General features: G+C 36.3%; 1 pseudogene; it reads right to left on the bottom strand.

Annotated features, from left to right (window-relative positions):
* Positions 1–3,293: 3,293 nt before the first annotated feature.
* Positions 3,294–21,158, bottom strand: part of LOC100342976 (phosphatidylinositol N-acetylglucosaminyltransferase subunit C-like) — a 147,404-nt pseudogene continuing 129,539 nt past the window's right edge.

Genomic DNA, 21,158 nt, shown 5'->3' with positions numbered 1-21,158 from the left:
TACAAGATGAACCTGGGAAATATTTTTTGTTTTAGAAAATAATAAAATATTCTGGGGCATGTGTTGTGGCACAATCAGATAGGTCACCTCTTGGGACACCCACATCCAACTAAGAAGTGCTGATTCAAGTCCCTACTGCTACACACTCCCGATCCAGCTTCCTGTTAATGTGCCTGATGAGCTCTAGTATCATCTATGCTACTCATTCATTCTAAACTGAAAAATGTCAGGCATTTGGAGAGTGAACCAGCAGATGAAAGACCTTCTGTCTCTCTTTGCCTTACCCTCTCTATCACTCTGCCTTTCAAATTAAATAAATAAATATTTTTAAAAAGGAAGTAAGGAAATACTCAAGGAATAGTAGGAACATGTCAAAAGCACAGAAAAAAATGTTAATGAGAACAAACTATTCAAATTCAGAGATCATCTAAGCACCAAAATAAATGGGAATTCCCATAGATTACAACCCATTGAACAAAAAAGGAAAATCATGGGTACATGCTATGAAAAAAATGAATAAAATGAAAGTTCAGAAAGAAAGTATTATTTTCATAGATTCAGAGTAATACTCAATGTATCAATAATTTCAAAGGAGAAAGGAATAACTTTGAAATTGATATACCTAATGGATATCACTTTAATAAATTACTCAGGTGAACAACATAAATATTGGGTCAAATTGAAACTGGACACCACCTGAAAGGATATTCAACAAACAATGTTGTGTAATATGACGTTACAAGATGTGTAATAGAAATTTAATCATGAAAAGACATCAGACAACCCCAAATAGAAAGACATTCCACAAAACAACTAGCCTGGAGCCTCAAAAATGTCAAGGTCAATAAATCAAGGGAATTTTGAGGAAAGCATGCAAATTAGTTAGGAATAAAAGCCAAATACAGGAAGCTTGTGCTGTGGCATAGCGAGTAAAGCCGCCACCTGCAGTGCCAGCATCCCATATAGGCGACAGTTCTATTCTCCACTGCTCCACTTCCAATCCAGCTCTCTGCTATGGCCTGGGAAAGCAGTAGAAGATGACCTAAGTTCTTGGGCCCCTGTACTCACATGAAGCTCCTGGCTCCTGTCTTCAAATCGGCGCAGCTCTGGTCATTGTGGCCAATTGGGGAGTGAACCAGCGGATGGAAGACTTCCCTCTCTCTCTCTCTCTCTCTCTCTCTGCCTCTCCTTCTCTCCTTGTGTAACTCTTTCAAATAAATATATAAATCTAAAAAAAAAATAAACTAAATGCAGTGAGTGCTCTGGATTGAATCTTTTTGTCATACATAAATTATAACATTAGGGAAATTGGCAAAATGGAATTAAGATCTGAGGATTTGACCATAGTATGTGTCAACTGAACTTTCTGGTTTTGATGGTTTATTAAGATTTTTTAGGAGAATAATTTTCTTTGTAGGACTACCACTAAATATTAATAGGCACTGTGAGATACTATGCCCTTATTTGTAGAACTAAAGCTTTGAGGTGTGATACAGCATCTGTTAGTAACTGAATCTCAAATGAATGAGAAAAAATTTCTTTCTCCTGTATATTCAACTTTTATACAATTTTATAATTTTTATAAAATGAATAGGAAATGACACTATTTATTAACATCGCAAAATATTTCAATTCCCTAAAATACACCATTTTATACATATACAATTAAAAACTTTCATACATACACACAATGGAAATTATAATACAAATACTATCTATTTTGTGTGCATTATCTACCCAGTTAAACATATGTCTCAAACATTTAGGTATGATAGTCAAACATTATCTATTTGGATTAAAAAGCAAATAAGCCACTATAAAATAAAAGTAGGAAGTATCACTATGCTCCTAACTCTGTATCTATGAAATATATAAAATTTGTTCACCTTATGTTAGTAAAAATATGTTTAAAAATACAGAAACAACATACTTGTGTGGGGAATAGTGTTATGTCATTTGGTTCAACTTGTCCCTTGTTTTCTTTTGTTTTGTATTTGAAGGAAAAAAAAGAGCTATTCAGTTTCCTTAACTATGAGTTTCCTTGTCTGCCCACCACAAGGTGATTATCGCTAGAGCACAATCCACGTCTTATTCAGCTCTGCATAGTCCATGTTTATAACATCTTCCAAACAACCATTTATTAAACAGTTGAGGAATGAAAGACTTTTTCCAAGAACCTTTGAGCAGCCCGTTGAGCAGGGGAATGGTTATTACCACTTGAAATGACTGAGCTGTTCTACAGAAAACGTCCACAAGACACAGCAGCAGATTTGAAGCAGGTGTGTAGGCAAAAGTAAATGAAAGAACCTATTAAAACCAGGTCAAAACAGAAAATGTAAAGAATATAGCAAACAATTTTAATCTATAGGTTATATATACTTTCTTTCTTTTCCTTTACCTCTTGTAAGAAAACTGCCTTTCTCTTAGAGATAGGATCCTGAGGTCCTATTAAATCCTTTCCGCTAGGAACTGACAACTAGAACAAACGAAGCTTAGACAGTTGACTAGTGAATGTAAGTGTGTAATCTAAGAAACTGCCATGGGAAAATAAGAAAAAAGGTGAGAGCAGAAATGTCTATGGGTTGCATAAAGATACTGTAAATACGCCATCCAAATATTCCAACGCTGGTTCTAGTCCAATTTCACTTCCTGTCTGTGGGATTTATGTGATATTCTTGTATCCTTCCAATAGAATAGTCCTGTTTTGTGCCAAAGATACTCTAAATGAATTTTGTTCCTTATAATCAAAATATTACTGATGAAGAAATGAGTGTTGTACATACAGCTAACATCTACCAAAATCAAAGTAATGGCAAAACTAGAATATTTAGACAAAGCAATAATAATATAAGTAATAATAATAATAATAAAGGAAAAACAGAAACCAATTCACTTGAATTAACCAAGTATTTTTTTCAACTAAAGCTAAAGTTTTGCTGTAGTTTCTGGATAAGATCAATATGAACAACTTGGTGGCAGATCTTTGATCAATCCTCTTTGATCAATCCTCATTTTTTTGGATGTGTTGTTATTTTTTTAATAAAACATCACTTCATTTGTTACCGTGAATAGTAAATGAGAGGCAATAATTCAAGAGGGCTGTAGGAAGCTTTTTTATCCACGAAATAACACAGAGGACAAGTACTCTCACCACCACGCTTTTGCTTCTGTTTTTCTTTTGACCTCTGTTCTCTTACATCAGCCTGCTGCTTCCAGGATGGCATTTTTCCTTCAAATTTTGTATTTGTTAGAAGGCTAGTCTGTTAGCTTGCTTTAACAATATGGTCCCCGAGTTAGCTGAGGAACCTGGACAAGTCTTCTTTGATTTCAACTTCATCCCAAGGCCCATGAATATTTTTCTTAAAAAGCTGCAGGCGAATGAGGTAGAAAGGGCAGAGACATGAGATGGAAATCAGCAGAAGGGCAAAGAGTACGGCTCCCACAACACTAATGGACAGCAGGCCTCCCAAGGCTGAAAATGCAAAAAGCAGTGTGACCCCCACATTAACTGCGGGGAATACATGCCTTCAGTTTCTTCTGCAACATGGGCCCCAGGGCAAAAATCTGGATGGCAAATGTTACCATGATGAAGGCATGCAGGGACCGGGGAAGGCGTGAGGCTAGGCAGACAGAAGCGAAGATGGCCATGTTCAAGGACAGTGTGCTGGACACAATGGCAGCATCGGCACCATAATCAAAGAACATTAGGTGGCCTAAGAGCATGAAAACGGACATGGCATAGATGGTGTCAGCGCTGACAGATTCTGTAAGGGTCTTTAGCACTGGTGAAAAATCGTAAGTGGAAGTAATGAAAACCAGAGCACTCTTCAGGTCAGCCCACCGGGTCCGCCCACTCTTCTTCCGCCCTTCACCTCCATCAATGAGATCGAACAAAACGTACCCAATCAATGAAGAAGCCAGGCCAGTCCCAAAAAGCCAGCGAGGTGCTAGAACACCCTCATCCATATACCACCAAATAACCACAAAAACACAGACACTGCAGAGCTGCTGTTCAACAACACTGGTCTCAAATACCACAGCCCAGTATTGGTATTTCCGGGCATAGATATTTTTCCGGAGCTCTTCCAGGAACCTCCGGTCCACGTAGTTATCAGGGAAAGGCTGTCGCTCATATAAGACCTTCTGCCAAAGGTCTGCCAAAGACCTTCCTTTTCTCTTCTAACTAGTTTTTTGTATCCTACTTAAGATATTCTTTGGAGCTTTTAAGGTTCTCCTACATTTTCGTTTGGAAGCTTTATATACATTCCATCTGTGATTGATTTTGCATATGAGTTTACTGGTAGTCAGGGTTCATCTATTTATTTTTTCAATGGACTTTTTATTCTCAAATAGTCAAAAAAAGAAAAAAAAAACATTCCCAACAAGAACTATGACAAATATTAAAATAGTCTTTAGTGTATAGAAGTACTTTAAAGACAACGTGGTTGTCAGTATTCTGACATCACAAATGCATTAATAATTACTTCTTAGCTTTAGAATGATAAAAATGATTTTGAGCTGGATAGAGATTCCAAAGCCAGCCACCAGGACATATACTTTTCTGGAGCTATTCAAATAGAATATAGGAGAGCATCAAAGTGGAGAAAGCCCAGAGACAGTACACTAACACGTTTTAAGCTCTTGGCCTTGGACACAGGTATTTTCATGCTGTTGTATTTTGCCTTTGTCTTCTTTATTTTTCCCTTTCCAACAAGTGACCTTGACTTCTATCCACTCTGGCCCTCTGCTGTGGACCTCAAGCTCTTAGCAGGGGCTAGACGGGCGGTGTCCTCCACTCCTGCCTCCTCTCCCAGGCCCCCGGGGTGGTGGCAGACTGTGTCTGTGTTGGCACATTGTCAAGGAGCCTGTCTTTGGCTCCCTCCCTCTGGGTACTGTGCTGGACATCTATGGCCTGCCCTGACGTCCTTGTCTGGCAGCCTCCTCCGCAGCCCCTTTCACTCGAAGCAGCTCCGTTTAATTCTATATGCATATCCAATTGAGCCAGCATTATTTATTGAAAAAAATATTCTTTTCCAAATAAACAGCAGTGGAATTTCCTGTCCATCCCATGAATATGTAGAGGGGGTTTCTGTTCCGTTTCATTATTTTCTCATCTTTATGCCAATATTAATTTCACTCTTCTGAGGGAAAAATTTACAAATTACTCATTCTTAAGATTGTTTTGTGTACTCTATATGCCTTACATTTTCACATAATTCTTATAGTTTACGTATAAATTTTTAACATACACATCTAACACAAACTCTCTCAAGAACGAACATCTGTTTGAATTTATACTGAGACTTCGATAAATCAACAAATGAATTTGGTAACCCATTGATGTCTGTATAACTTTGGGTCATTCAATCCATAGAAACCTCTACATGGTTTACAGAATCATTTTTTTCATTTTGTATCTTGTTTCTTACTTCTGGAAATATTATCAACTTTATGCATAGATTTTGTCTCCTTTAATATTGGCCTGTGTATGAGTATGCTAAGTTAGACTCTTATACTAACCATGCTTATTTACTTAATCATTCCAATAGTTTATTTGTAGAGTATTTTGGACTTTTTGTTTATATCATGCCATCTGCAAACAATGACAGCTTTAATTCTTCATTTTAAAAACTTATCTGTCATGTGTTTTCTTGTCTTATCCTGCCTAGGACTCACAAGGGTTTTAAGTTGAGAAATCTTAAGATAAAATATTCTCATAACTATGAAGCAAAGAGGTCACATGGATCAAAAATGGAGAAAGGAACCCTGTCAATTTCCTGGTCTAACAGTCAAGGCCACTGAAGATGGTAGCTTGGATCAGGGAGGTTACTACATATATGGGGAGAAGTAATTACATTCTAAGTATACTTTAGGTGTATCCTCAACAAGAGTTTCTTTTTAAAAGATTTATTTACTTATATGCTATTTTGAAATGGAGAAATAAAGAGTATGAGAGAGAGAGGGAGAGTTACCATCCTTACATCATTGATTCACTCCCAAAATCGCATAAGGCAGGGCTGGGCCAGTCTGAAGCCAGAGCCAAGAACTCCATATTTGTCTCCCACATGGGTGGCAGGGGCCCAAGTACTTGAGTTATCATCTGCTCTTTTTCAGGTGCATTAGCAGGGAGGTGGATCAGAGGCAGAGTAGCCAGGGCTGGAAGCAGCATGCCAATATGGGATGCTGGTGTTGCAGGAAGGAGATTATCTTTTTATTCTACAATTCTGACACCTCAACAGGAGCTTCTGATATGAGATGTCATCATAAGAGGAATGCTGAAGGACTCCAGGTTTTTATAATTATTTGACAAAGCATTTGAGCAAGAGAAGTTACATATTGCTAAGGTGCAAAAAATAATATTGGGAAATTAGTGTGTAGGGATAGGGAAAGAGATTGTACATTCATAGTTTGTTTTTTTTTCTAATTAACTATTTTTTTTTTAGTTGAGAGAAAGCAGACAGAGAGAGGTGGAGAGGGAGAGAAGAGGAGAAAGAGATCTTCTGTCTGCTGGTTCACTCCTTAAAGGGCCAAAACAGCCAAACCTGGGTAGGGCCAAAACCAGGAGTCAGGAACTCCATCCTGGTCTTTCACAGGTGTATTGCCAGGTGTATTGCCAAGAAGATGGATTGGAAATAGAGCAGCAGAGATTTGAATCCATGCTCCAATATGGGATGCTGGTAACACAAGGGCTGGCTTAACCCACTGCACCACAAAGACAGCCCCTGCATATACAGTTTTGACCATATGAATAGGATGTAGCTACTATAGTTCTTAATAGTTAGGTTGTATTAGTAGTTTGATATGATAATCTGAAATTAGGGAAAGAGGTTTTTGAATTCTATACATATATATTTGAAAGTCATCAGCATATTAATGATATTTAAGAATGCAGGACATTTGAAATAAATGTAGCTAATAAGAGGAAAAGTATAAAAACTTAGCTGTACAACCCTCTGCCATTTTTGGTTGTTCATTTTCATATAGTAAAGTGTAATGAAAAGGAGCAGCCACTAAGGTAGAGGAAAACCAGGAGAGTACGATTTTCCCTTTAGCTAATAGAGAAAAATGTTTAAAAAGCAAAAAGAATGATCAACTGTGTCATCTATTGCAGATAGTTCTAGTAAAGCGAGGGCTGAAAATGGACCATTAGGTTTAACTACTTGGAGCTCATTAAATAAATGGAATTGAAATTCTGATTGGCAAATCTCCTTCCCACTAAAAAGTGGTTCTACTTAATGACAGAGACCTCCTATCACAAGTACACAATTTAGTAGCAGTGAGTGTGGTGTTTTTATCTATAAACAACAATCATTTTGTTAAGTTTGGGGAAAAAATTAGTGCTTATGTCAGTAAATTTCAAAATGGTAGTCATGTTTTATTTTTCACCAATGTCTTCAAAAAAGGGCAAAGTTTGTTTTGGCTCTGTAATGCTTTCTGCATTTTTTTTGCTGCCTTTATAATTGTCCTCTATTTCACCCAAAGCAATGGATCATCCATAATGACAAAAGGAAATCACCATATGCCTCATTCATATTAATAAGAGATCTTTGTATCCAGCCTTCCAACAGTATTTGCATTTTAAAGACAATCACTGATTGAAAGCTACTTTAATACACAGAAGTCAATCACTAATCAGGAAATGTAAATCATTTCTCTGGTAGATTTTGTGGACCTATCATATCAGTAGGCAACTACAGGGGGAAATGAAGAAATACATTCATGAAGCATTAAGACACAAAATTTCAATATTCTAATATGATCTTATGAAGAAATACATTCATGAAGCATTAAGACACAAAATTTCAATATTATAATATGATCTTTTAGAGTTAATAAGAATTATTATGCAAAAAAGTGACCAGCTATTCTTAAAATGGATCTAACTCCAAGAGTGAAGAAAAGTTGGTCTTGTGAGCTATTGTAGGATTCTGTAAGTCTGTTCTAATTCCTGATTCCTTTCATCCATTCAGTAAATAATTTCATTGACAAGAATACATACATATATATTTTTTTCAGAATTATTATGTTAGTTTCTCATTAGAGTTATTACCTCAGATTTTAAAAAGGTTGTTTTTCAATGGCCATGTGTTTCACTTTTGAGAAGAGGACCCCCAAATAGTCATCAAAATTTTGTCATTTATTTAGATAACATTTGAATATTATCCTCTAAAGTTCTCTTTCACATATTTGCTGAAAGAGTAAAGATCAGTGCGGTTCAGGATTTATGCCTTTGTCATTGGCTCAGTCTTCCCTTTTAGACTATTGCCAAAGAATGGCACAACGCAAACAACCCAAATCATCTAATTCAATCAAAATAACTTAAAGTTTAATCATCAAAAATTGAGTTTTTATTACAAGATAAGGGAGAATTTGATCTCAAATATTTTTAGATCAAATTTACCTGGTCAGAATAACAAAAATTACTAATAAATAAATAATCTCTTTCCTCCCTCTCATAAAGAGTTAATGATTAACATACAAGAACCAGATCTGTTGTAAAGAAAACAAACATGATTTTGTTTTCTGCTGTACCCCTGTGGCTCCTGGCCAGCCTGTAAAGGAAAAATATGTATAAGAACCTAGGAGAGGGGCTGCCGCTGTGGTGCAGTGGCTTAACGCCCTAGCCTGAAGCGCCATATGAGTGCTGGTTTGAGACCCAGCTGCTCCACTTCCCATCCAGCTCTCTGCTATGGTTTGGGAAAGCAATGGAGGATGGCCCTGATCCTTGGGCCCCTGCACCTGTGTGGGAGACCTGGAAGAATTTTCTGGCTCCTGGCTTCAGATTGGCACAGCTCCAGCCATTGCGGCCAACTGGGGAGTGAACCATTGGATGGAAGACCTCCCTCTCTCTCTCTCTGCCCCTCCTCTCTCTATGTAACTCTGACTTTCAAATAAATAAATAAATAAATATTTTAGAAACTAAGAACCTATGAGAAATCTAGTTTTCTTATATATTCTGTAAATGCTCAATAGTAGGTTACTTATTAATTAAGGCCATTGAGTATTTATGTTTATTTTTAGGAATTATAGAAGCTCGATGAGAAATCAAGAAAAACACCACAGTTCAACTAGAGCTGACTTTTCCCAAGTTAGATCATGAAAAATATTCTATGCTTAACTCAGATTGCTCTATAACTGTCTTTCCATTAACCAAAATGAAAGTTGCATTAAGAGGAAAGATGCTTAGAAAATGTATACAGTTCAGAGAAGTTCAAATAAAAACCACAACGAGGTTTACGTCACCCCAGTTACAATGGCTATCATCCAAAAATTAAAAATAAATAAATGTGGGTGGGGCTGTGTGGAAAAACGTACCCTAATCCACTGTTGGTGGTTATTAAACTAATACAACCATTAGAGAAGACAGTATGGAGTTTCCTCAGAAATCTGAAAACAGGTCTACCATATGATCCAGCCATCCCACTCTTGGGAATTTGCTCAAAATAAATCAAATCAGCATATGAAAGAGTTATTTGAACCCCCATATTTATTGCAACTCAATTCACAATACCTAAGATATGAAATCAACCCAAACTTCCATTAACTGTTGACTGGATAAAGAAATACTACTCAGCCATAAAAATGAATGAAATCTTATCTTTTGCAACAAAATGAATGTAACTGGAAACCATTATACTGAGTGGAATAAGCCAGTCTCAAAAAGAAAATATCATATGCTTTCTCTGATATGTGGCAGTTAATATGGAAACAAAAATGTATAGAAATGAAATGGTCACTTGGGATATTATTACCATTTTTAGCTCATAGTTATGCTCTTGTGAACTGTAGTCTTCTTACTTTTTACTTGTTGAATGTTGTGAGTGATAAATTAATCCTGTATATAGAGTGGATTAAAATTATGTTCTTGCAAAAACTGATGAAGAGAGGGGAGGGAGGAGGGAGATTGGGGAGGAAGCAGGTGAATGAGGGATGTCTGATTGTCTTCGTGGAACTGTGTCTGTGGAATGCATAAAATCTGCTCCATTTATATTAATAAAAATTTTGAAAAAGAAAAACTATATCTAGTCTTTCTTGCTATAAATATAGGAGCCTTTGAACCTCTTTTTCCTAAGAAATTATTTAGAGCAAAGCAAAAAAAAAAAATCCATCAAAGTGAGAGAAGATATTCAATTAGTCATCTAAAATAAGATGTGTTTAAACTTCCAGATTCAAGGTTTATTTACCCGCTTGAAATACTATTTGAAATATGTTCCAGAGATATTTACAAATAGACTTAGATAAGGATATCCAGTCTCTAAACTTTCAGAAAAATTTCATGTACTTTCCTCAGAAAGGAAGCAGGTAATCCTTAGAATTAAAGTCAATTTTAACTTAATTTCCTTTGAGATTGCAGCCTCTAGGACATTGCTTTTAAAGACCAAATGAAGTTTGCCTCCCAAAATTATTACTAAATGTTTTTAAATGTAGAAAGAGTAGAAGTGCAGGATTTTTACTCTGCTTTTACAATTCTACCAAACCAATATAAAATATTTTGTGATGGTATTGTAAATCATATTGAATACATCAAGTATTTTTCAAAGAATTGTAATTGATTATTTAACTGAAAGAGGTTAACAGTAGAATTGCAATACTGCTCCTGGAAGTGAAAGCTGAAAAATAGTAAGTCCTATAGAGGGAGAGAAAGAGATCACTTAAAAGTTTAATGCAAGAATCTTCACTCTTGCCTCAGGGGGCAAAACGAAAACATATTTCTTGGTGCAATATGACATGGTAGTGACAGTTACCCATTTTGACCTTAGCTGTGTACAGAAAGGAAACAAACTGTCTTTTCTCATGAATTCTGAACTGCGAACTAACCCTCATTGAGAGTTAGGCTTTCATTCCAACTGCACAAGCTCATGACACTTTAAGATAAACATGAAAATCAAAGTAGTCCGTGCCTTGGATTAGGTGGAAAACAAAATTAGAATCTCTTTGGAGAAACAGTTTTTAACAAGTCTCAGAAGTGTCCACAGAATTAAGTTCTAAGACCTATGAATTCACAATCACAAAATACCCAAGGAAATGAGTTATCAGGGGAAAATCCAAAGAAACAACTAATCAGACATACCAAATAAGACTTGAAAAAGTCAGGAGTTTCATTTATGAACTACCAAGTATAAAGTTAACAGTTGTAACCATATACATATGTGTTATATATATATATGGTTATGGAGCAAGAAACTATAAAACTGAGTAGGCATATTTGGAAAATATTCCAATAGAAATTTTTGGAATGAATATATATTAATTGAACTTGAAATTTAGCAAATATTTTAAACAGAAAGTCCAAAGAACCAATGATATAATTTGTGAGGTGGATGATAGCAATATAATACAGTGTTTATCAGGGACCTGGCATTATGGCACAGTGAGTAAAACCACCAAATGGGACAATAGTGTCCCATACAGAACCTGTTCGTGTCCTGGTAGCTCCAATTCCCATCCATCTCCCTGCTAATGTGTCTGGGAAAGTAGTGCAAGATGGCACAAGTACTTGTGCCCCTGCACACATGTGGGAGACCTGGATGGAGTTCCAGACTCCTGACTTCAGCTTGGCTGCTCCTTAGCCATTGCACTCACAGGTGAATCAACACATGGAGAATCTGCCTCCTCTTCTTCCCTCTCTGTGACTCTGACTTTCAAATAAATAAATAAATCTTCAAAAAGTTTATGCATAAAGAAACACACTAACTTGAAGAAAAATGAAAACAGGAACTAGATCTCAAAACCTGAAACAAAAAGAGAGCAGTTAAAACATTCTTCTAAATTAAGAAAGAAAATATAGATAGTAAGTTCAGGCAAAGTTAGAAATTCCATAATTGCTAAAATTGTTAATGATTAGATGTTGGAATCCAAAAGAATTTAAAGGAAGTCAAGGTAAAGACATATAATACCAAAAAGTCTGAACACAAACACAAGAAGATATTTACAGAGTTGGGGAGAAAAGAACGATAGTGTAGAGTACATTATTTAACACACATTCTTATCCAAATCCATGAGAGTGGTATGCCTCCCCGCTATGCTGATGCTGGGATTCTCTGTGTATCTTCCTTTAGTCTCATTATGGGTAGAATATAATTTGTAGATCTTTATTTTCAACTCAACATTATGACTTATGCTAGAATATGGATGTTTACATAATTGACATCAAACAGAGATCAGATATATAACGTTAGATGTGAGTTCTCACATTTTGGTCTTTTTCCATGAAATGACCTCTGAATATAAAAAAGAATGAGACTAAAATCTTGTACCTAGCATACCTTGGGCAAAACGCAGCCTAACCCAGACTTGAACCACAGTGCCCCCAGACAATTCCATAGTTTTTTAACCACTTGTCTTTGTAGAGGTTTGTTATACAATACTCATGTTAGTGAGGCAAAAGCTAATCAATATATTATCTACAAGTAGGACACTTCTGTAACAATAACCTAAAATATGTGGCAGGTGTTTTGGAAGCAGGTAATAATCAAAAAGGAGGCCATTATCAAAGACTGGAAAGCAATGACAATTTTGGTGAAAAGATGGATAAGTGACAACCTGTGCTATACAGTTAAAAGAGAATTGCTAAAAACATTGTGAGGGATTATGTAAAAGATAGACTACATATAAAGTGACTTCAAAAAGTTTATGAAGAAATAGTATTTGGAAATAAGCTTGTTTGGGTGCCAAAATCATTAGTCCTGCTTTGCTGTTTTATAATATGTGTTTTCCGTGAATGTTTTTAAGACTCCTTGTATATAATAAACTTGTATAGTAGAGAGAGAGAATCTCAGACAAGATGTAGAAAGCATGAACTGGTGAGATTTTGTCTGTTTAGTTATGTTACATGTTTTTACCAACTGCATTTGATAACAAATTACAAAAATGAGATGAGGAAACAAGCTGTTTTTGAGCAAAATTTAGTGGGTCTCTATAAAGTCAATCAATCTCAGAGTTAAAATATAAAGTTACTTTCCATAAAATCAAATGAGTAACCATTACACTATGATCCCATAAAAAGTACCACATTCAGAGTTTTGCCTAATAAAATAATGCTTTTAGGTATAAATCAGACATGATGGTGCTGGTGTTGTGGCACAGCATGTTAAGCCACTGCCTATGTGCTGGCATTCCATAGGGACACTGGTTTGGGACCCAACTGCTTCCTGGCTGATCTAGCTCCATGCTACTGTGCCCGAGAAAGTGGTGGAAAATGGCTCAAGTGCTTGGGCACCAGCCACCCACATGGGAGAGTTAGATGTAGTTCTAGGCCTTTGGCTTTAGTTTCACCCAACCCTAGCCATTACAGCCATCTGGAAAGTCAATCATCAGATAGAAAGAAGATCTCTTTCTCTTCCTATCTTTACTTCTCTCTATAACTCTGCCTTCAAAATAAATAAATGTATCTTTACCTAAGTCAGTATTGAGGCTGTAATACTCTTTGCTTCTCACAATCTTTATCTTAGTGAAGTGGCTCAGAACTTTACGAATCTCCTGTATTATGGAGGTTTTGTCTTTATTGCGCTACTATAGTTATTCATTAATTTTCTTTCTTTATAATTTTTCTATTTATTTTAATTTTGTTTGGAAGGCACAGAATCAAACACACAGATCTTCCATCAAGTGGTTCACTACCCAACTGCCCACAACAATCAAATGACCATGCAAAAGCCAAGAGTCCAGAATTTAGTCCAGGTCTTCATGTGGGTGATAGGGACCCAAGCACTTGAGCCATCTCCTGTAGCCTCCCAGAGTGTGCACTAGCAGGAAGCTAAATCAGAAGTTGACGAGCAGGTACTGGAACCAAGTACTTCAATATGAGATGCAGGTACTCCGGCCATGGCAAATGCCTGCCTCCTTGCCATTAATATTCACAAAAGACACAGCAGTTGTATTAGATTCCTAGAGTTGACATAACAATTACCACAGGCTGTGGGCTCAAAAGCTACAAAAATTTATTCTCACAGACCCAAATACTAGAAATGTAAAATCAAAGTGTTGGGAGAGCCCTGTTCACACTCAAAGCTCTAGGATAGACTCCTCCCTACCTCTTCCTAGCTTATAGTGGCTTCTGGCAATGCTTCAGCATTCCATGGCCTAGAGCAGCAATTTTATAAGGCACTGAAATGAGGACAATACATATATATGCAAATAAGTTGGCATTTTTAAATTATAAAGCATATAAGAAGAAGCAATGAGAGTTGATACTAGAGAGTTAGGTAGTAGGCAGATGAAAGAGGACCCTGAATGACAAATAAGCAGCATAGACTTTCTCTTTTAAACAATGGAGAGTCATAGAACAATTTGGAGTGGAAAAATGTACTGCAATTGATATTATTTAATAAATAAAATACTCCTACAGTCATGGTTTCAACCTCCACACATTCCCAGCTTTCCTTAATTTTCTGCATCTCTAGATGAAAAAAAAAATGTGCCTCACAGAGTTGAACAAATGGAAACTTTTTAAATTCTGACCAAGAGTTTAAATATGTTTATGCTACCCTGAATATTCAGAAAAATATACACAATATAAATAAGATTTAATTTTATATATAAAATTTGCTCCTGTCTCAGTCATGCTCTGTATCCATCAGTTATTTTTTTCTTACAAAAAACGTACACTAATTGCTTTGTACTTGTTATTTCATTAGTTTTCCAAGCATTCAAGGTTAAACTTGCACTTCAATGAATTTTTATTACCAATCTAGACAAAAGTCTTTTGATTATGCCTTTAAAATTCAAAGAACAAATTCACTGAGTTAGTGAAGAGTCAAATCACTTTTTATTTTGCAACAAAATTTACATTACAAATACAAGTAAAATAATCATAAATATATCGCTGCATATTACAATGTGACAATGTCACTTTATTCCTTCTGAGAAAAAAATGAGTCAAACACTAAAATAGAATTGCTAAAATATTCCTTTTCTGATTCTCCATCAGGCTCCATGCAGGTGCAAGTGGTCTCTTGTGTTCCCAGAAAGGAAAAAAAAAAAGAAAAGCAAGTGGCCAATTAAACTGGGAATGAGCCCATTGATGGTCAATTCTTGGCAGGCATTGAGCTGCAGATGTAAAAAATTGGCTGTAACCTACTCAGAAATCCACGATATGCACAAAAAAATAAGCAGGAGTGGACACCTTGATATTGATTTTGGTTTCTGATAAGTACCAAGAGAAGAAATAAAACCATTTGACTTCTTACTCACAGACATCTTTGTATAAAATGCTGTTTTTCCAAACAGATTATGTTCAATAATAATACTGATAAGTGTGACTACTCTTCTAGCTATGTATATATGCTACAAATTAAGTCACACAAGCAGTGAGAAAAAATATGAAGTAATATTTGGTTTCCTCAACAGCAAAGAATCCATTTTGACAGAATGGCTTTAGTTTTGGTGTGTTGGGTGATAACTCAATATGCCTTTTTAGAGAACATGGCTTTATCCCTCCTTTACTCACTGATAATAATATTCAATCATCTTTATTACTGTCAGAATAATTGAATATCTTTTTTGGATGGAAGTTGTGTGCATATATGTATGTATATATTTATGTGTGCATGCATGCACTTGTGTATATCCAGGCTGTGTGTGCCTGTGTACTTGGGATTCATGTGGGTGAGATACTTGGAGAGCCATATTGAGATTCACTGTATTACTAGACAAAAAAGTACTACTTCTTGGTATATTTTAAGTACCACATTACAAAAAAAAAAAAAAAAAAACCTGAAACCAGAAAAGCTATAAAAGCTTACATATGTTTAGTCTGAGGTCCTGTAAAACTTGAGACTTCCAATTAAGGACCAACAAAAGATGAAAGATGAAGAAGAGGCAAAGATCCAAGTACTAGCCACATCATTTAGAAAAAAAGAATACTGGGATCAAATCTGTTAAGCTCATAGATGAGCAAGCTTATACACACACACACACACACACACACACACACACACAAGACACCTTTAGTGGAATTTAGCATTTGTTGTCACCGAAGGCATGCCAGCAGAGAGCACACATCATTTCAACTCTTGCAATGAAGAGATCTGACTTACTTCATAAATCTAGCTTTTCAATTCCAGCCCTGACACAAATACTATGAATATGTGCCAGTGACATCACTTCTCAAGTCCATTTCCTCATTGGTAAAATTAAAGGGTCGGATTAAATGCTTTCAAAGTTTCATCCATTTGTTTCATTCAATAATTCCACACTTCACATATAAGAGCAGTCTTCTAGATCACCAAACTACTGATTGGTTATTTATTTTTGGCAATGAGTGAAATATATCCAAGAAACTCATAGGATAGCTTTTACTAAAAAAAAATTAAAAATAAAAAAACTACCCAAATTGTGATCAAATTTGCCAAGAAAATATTGACTAAACCAACATTTAAATACATCAAAAGCACCACTCATTTTAACTTCTCATTTGTTAATGGATGCCATTTTTATAACCTCCGCCAGTGAATGAATACAAATATCTTTTATGTGCATCCATTATATGCATCTCTAATCTTTTGGGGGCTTCACATGATGAAATTAATTCCTCTTCACTATGAAAACTCCTAAAATATTTAAACAAATCAATCACACCCTCTGTAATCAATCTCCTATTTTCTATTCTAATAAGAGAGTTAAAATGTTATTCTTCTTATCCTGTGGATTTATTTATATTATAACATGTGGTCCAAGCACAAAAAATAAGTAGTGATTTTAATAAGTTGTTAAAAAAGCAGTTGTTTCTGCCTAAATTGTTTGCAAAAGATTTAAAGTAATTACACCACATTATTTACTCAAATCAAGTTTGCAATAAACAAAGTTAAAATCTTCTTCAATGTTTACTGGTTAAGTAAAATTTCTTCCTTTCTGTATATGTATACCAGCATTGACAGGGAAGAGAAAAAAAAAAAACAAAAAACACATTATCTGGAAGTAAACAGTGTGGGGGAGGCTGAATCCAGAAAGGCCTACAGGAACTTCCTGAGACTGCCTCCAGTTTGAAGACCTGTCTTTAAGTTTCTAATCCCTGGCGGTAAACAACCCAGCCCCGGCACGCTTTTGCCTAAGGATCACTGAGGTGATGTAATAGGATTGGCTAAAACCCTTTTGCATCACATCACCCCACCCCTTGCCCGCATCTGCTCTGTTCCACAGCTTTATAAACACCTCCCTTTTACAATAAAGTGAGACTCCCCACCGCATCTGATTGTCCCCCAGGGTTCCGGGAGGCTGAATGGTGGGTGGCACACTTCCCCTCCTCAGCCAAGGCAAGCTGTGGGCAGCCTGCCTGATTCCCTGGAGGTGAAAAGAAAGAGTCACCGCAAAAGAGGTTTCCAACCAAAGAACTCTGGTTGCTCTCTGGTTCAAACTAAATGATATACATAATATTTACAAATGAAAATGTTTTAATTTCATCTTGGATGTGTGATATTCTGATGGGAGGTTTTCTTAACTTTGTTAAACTGAAGAACTCAGAATTCTTTAGTGTGGGCTTCTAACAGATGGTACTTTCTCTTCCAACTCTGTACACATGTATTGTAAAAGAGTAAGCAGACTAGAAATAAATGTCCGGTTTTAGCTAGGTGTCACACAGGCCCACAGCTTTCATGGGAGATAATGGTGCATTATACAATAACACATACAAAAGGTTTTGGCACTTCAGTCACTGGAAACAAAACACAAAAGCATTGCCTCTTTGAAATGCATAAAAACATGATGGTCTTAGTTAATGAAACATGAATATCTGTTCTCATACAGAAACACACTCAGAAAGCTAGAGTGCTGATTATGGAAACTTTAATCCCTGGGCTTTTGATGTGGTAGAATGGCTATACTGCCATGACAGGCAAGAAAGTGTGCATTACCGTGTCAACAGTTTACCTAAAAATAAAAAGCAGTTTACAAATAACACCAACTGAAGGATGGTCCTCAAATTCTCTTATATGATCACGAACTTTAAAAAATCAATTTTTAAATATATTTCTTTACAAGTCTTAAATAATGTTTATCTTAAAAGGATGTAAAATAACTGTTGGACTTGATACTTAGGATAGGCAAGCAAACTATTTTTAAGTTAAGTGAGAGAAATTTAGTATATGACAAGCATGATAATCACAAAAAAGCAGCCAAAATGAAGTTTGCTTCATATAATTTGCATACTGAGTATTGTGACAGCAAGGAAAGCAGGGTGGTTGGTTTTTTGCTACTTTGCGCTTTGTTTAACTCAAACAAGTCACTTTAATTAGAACAATGATCTTGGACATAATTTGTCTCAAACTCACATTTCTCATGTCCCTTTGCTCTTGGCACCCTAAACTTCTTTCACGGATAAAAAGAATTGCCTATATAATGTTTGTCAAGAAAACAGAGTATTAGTCTTTGTCCTCTCTGTAAATTGTGGAAGCATCTCCTTTTTCTGCCTCTACCTCTAACAAGGGGAAGGAGGGTTTGGCACAAGGACAAACACCTTGCATTACTGCAGGAAATCCTGACCACCTCTGGATGTCGAACCTTTCACGTCATCCTTTCTAGCAGGGCTGTAGAAGGCCCCGCCAAGGCAACACTGGGTGGGACTCAAAATTCAATAAAAGCATTGCAAGCTAGTTTTTACACTGATAATTTTGTATGGCCCGTGAATGATGTTATAAATATCCAAAATGCCCTTGGAAAAAAAAAAAAAGTTCCCCCATCACTGAGCAGTAAATATTAGAACTGATCAGCCCCAGAGACCAAAGTTAGCCTCTCGTGACATCATGCGTTCCCCTTACTTTAATCTCTTCTTTTCTCACCAGTTTGCTGGAGGAAGAAAAATCTGTAACATTGAATCGTATCATCTGTACTCCCTTACTAGCTGTATCAATTTGGGCAAGTTATTTAAACTTGCTATGCCACAATTTTATCATCTGTACAATGAGAATAAGACTCATAAAAGGGTTACTCAAGCAAAGTGTAGGCTATCCCTTGTTATAGTGCTATCTAACATATGCATGATGAAACCAGAAGAAGGGAAAAATGGCTAGAAAGGAATATTGTAGCAAAATTTCAAATTGAATGAAGTGTTCACTAGTTAGCTGCAACAGAGCAATGAAGCTGTATTATTTTAGAGGTTGATTCTTCAAGCTGTCAAATTATAAATTTTTCTCATTTCTGTTAGTTACTCCCTACTATCCAGGGGTTGTAACCCATCTGCACGTCTTATCACTTGTTGATTATTAGCTGCAGTTACATCTCAGTACGCATCAGATGGGCTTATTGGAAAATGATCTAGCATGAAATTTTAAAGATCAAGAAATAGTCATTTTACCTTATGTCCAGTTTTGGATAAACAATTCTAGTAGCTTCCCAATGGGTTTTATGTAAGTCTGTATCTATTTTTAAAGCACTTAAAAAATAAAACACCAAGTTTTAAATAAGGCACCTGGGACATGGGCAGTAATCAAAGAGATGATCCATGGAATCTGAGATATTCTGAAAGGGCTTATATTTACTTGCAGTGTTTCTTAGGGATACCACAAAGATGGATCCCAATCCAAAAGAAATTGTTTGATTCAGACGTGACATCTTGTATGTTCTAAGAAATTTGTTTATAAATCAGTCTAGGGGTATGCTTGCACTTACACTCTCATTAAAACAATGTATATAGTCATTTAATACTTAAAAGCTACTAAAACAAAATTTCCTAGAATTGAAGTCTATCTTAATAAAGTTTCCCAGATGAAAAAAATCAAACATTAGGAGAATATAGGAGAAAGCATTCATATCAACTTGAGTATCTTAATATGACAACATTTATATTTGGGAACAAAATGTTAAGTATATTACTTTCTTTTTTTTTTTCTTTTCTTTTTCTTTTTGACAGGCAGAGTGGACAGTGAGAGAGAGAGAGACAGAGAGAAAGGCCCTCCTTGTCCGTTGGTTAACCCCCCAATGGCCGCTGTGGCCGGCACACTGCACTGATCCGAAGCCAAGAGCCAGGTGCTTCTCCTGGTCTCCCATGCGGGCACAGGGCCCAAGAACTTGGGCCATCCTCCACTGCATTCCCGAGCCACAGCAGAGAGCTGGACAGGAAGAGGAGCAACCAGGACAGAATCTGGTGCCCCAACCGGGACTAGAACCTGGTGTGCCTGTGCCGCAGGCAGAGGATTAGCCTAGTGAGCCACGGCGCCAGCCACATTACTTTCTTACTCCTAAAATATCTGAGTATCATTGTAAATACATGATTTTCCTTTTTTAAGATTTATTCATTTATTTGAAAGGGAGAGTTAGAGAGAGACAGAGACAGAGACAGAGACAGAGAGAGAGAGAGAGAGACTTTCATCAGCAGGTTCACTCCCCAAATGGCCACAATGGCCAGAGCTGAGCTCAACCGAAAAACCGAAATCAGGATCCAGAAGCTGCTTCTGGGTCTCCCGCGTGGGTGCAGGGACTCAAGGACTTGGGCCATCATCTACTGCTTTCCCAGACCATTACCAGGGAGCTGGATAGGAAGTGGAACAGCCAGGTCTCAAACTGATTGCCCATATGGGATGCCTGCATTGCAGGCATAGGCTTAACCTATGTCACCACAGTGTTGGCCCTGAAAGATATTTTTAAAACATTTTCTACTTACTATGTAAATTTAGAAGGAATATAGATATTTACAAAGCCATACCGTATTCAGAACTCATTAAAATAACATGTATTTTGTTAGGCAGACTTATGCTACTACCGCAATTCCAAAACCCACTTTACTTCAAACAATGTTAAAGATGGTCTTTGTTTAATATTGGAAAAGGATTATGCCACAACCACTTAATCAAAGTCTTGTTTAGTGTCAGTGTCTATTCAATTTTGCATGTCCCCAGCTTGATGGAAACTAACTATCTCACAGCACTCCATAAATATTTATATTGTAATCCATTATTGATACCGTACAAACATTTTACTATAGCTTGCTAATGGTAGCAACATGACAGTTCTGGGTGGAGCTGAACCATTATTTTAATTTTGTTTCCATAAGACATGTTCTGCATAGTTTACAAAACAAAAATGATAGTGCTGGTGTTTAACAGGGGCAGTCACTACCAACACAATACAAAAATCAAGGTGTCTAAATCAAGTCCTGAAAATGAGAGAAAAAAAATGTTTACAAGAATATTTTAACATGGAAATTCAATATCCCTATTATGTTAAAA

This window comes from Oryctolagus cuniculus, chromosome 4 (assembly GCF_051225735.1).
Source record: "Oryctolagus cuniculus isolate XC-2025 breed Fujian yellow rabbit chromosome 4, ASM5122573v1, whole genome shotgun sequence".
Classification (NCBI taxonomy): Eukaryota; Metazoa; Chordata; class Mammalia; order Lagomorpha; family Leporidae; genus Oryctolagus; species Oryctolagus cuniculus.
Note: the sequence above shows the minus strand (reverse complement) of the source record. Positions and strands in the feature narration are given on the sequence as shown.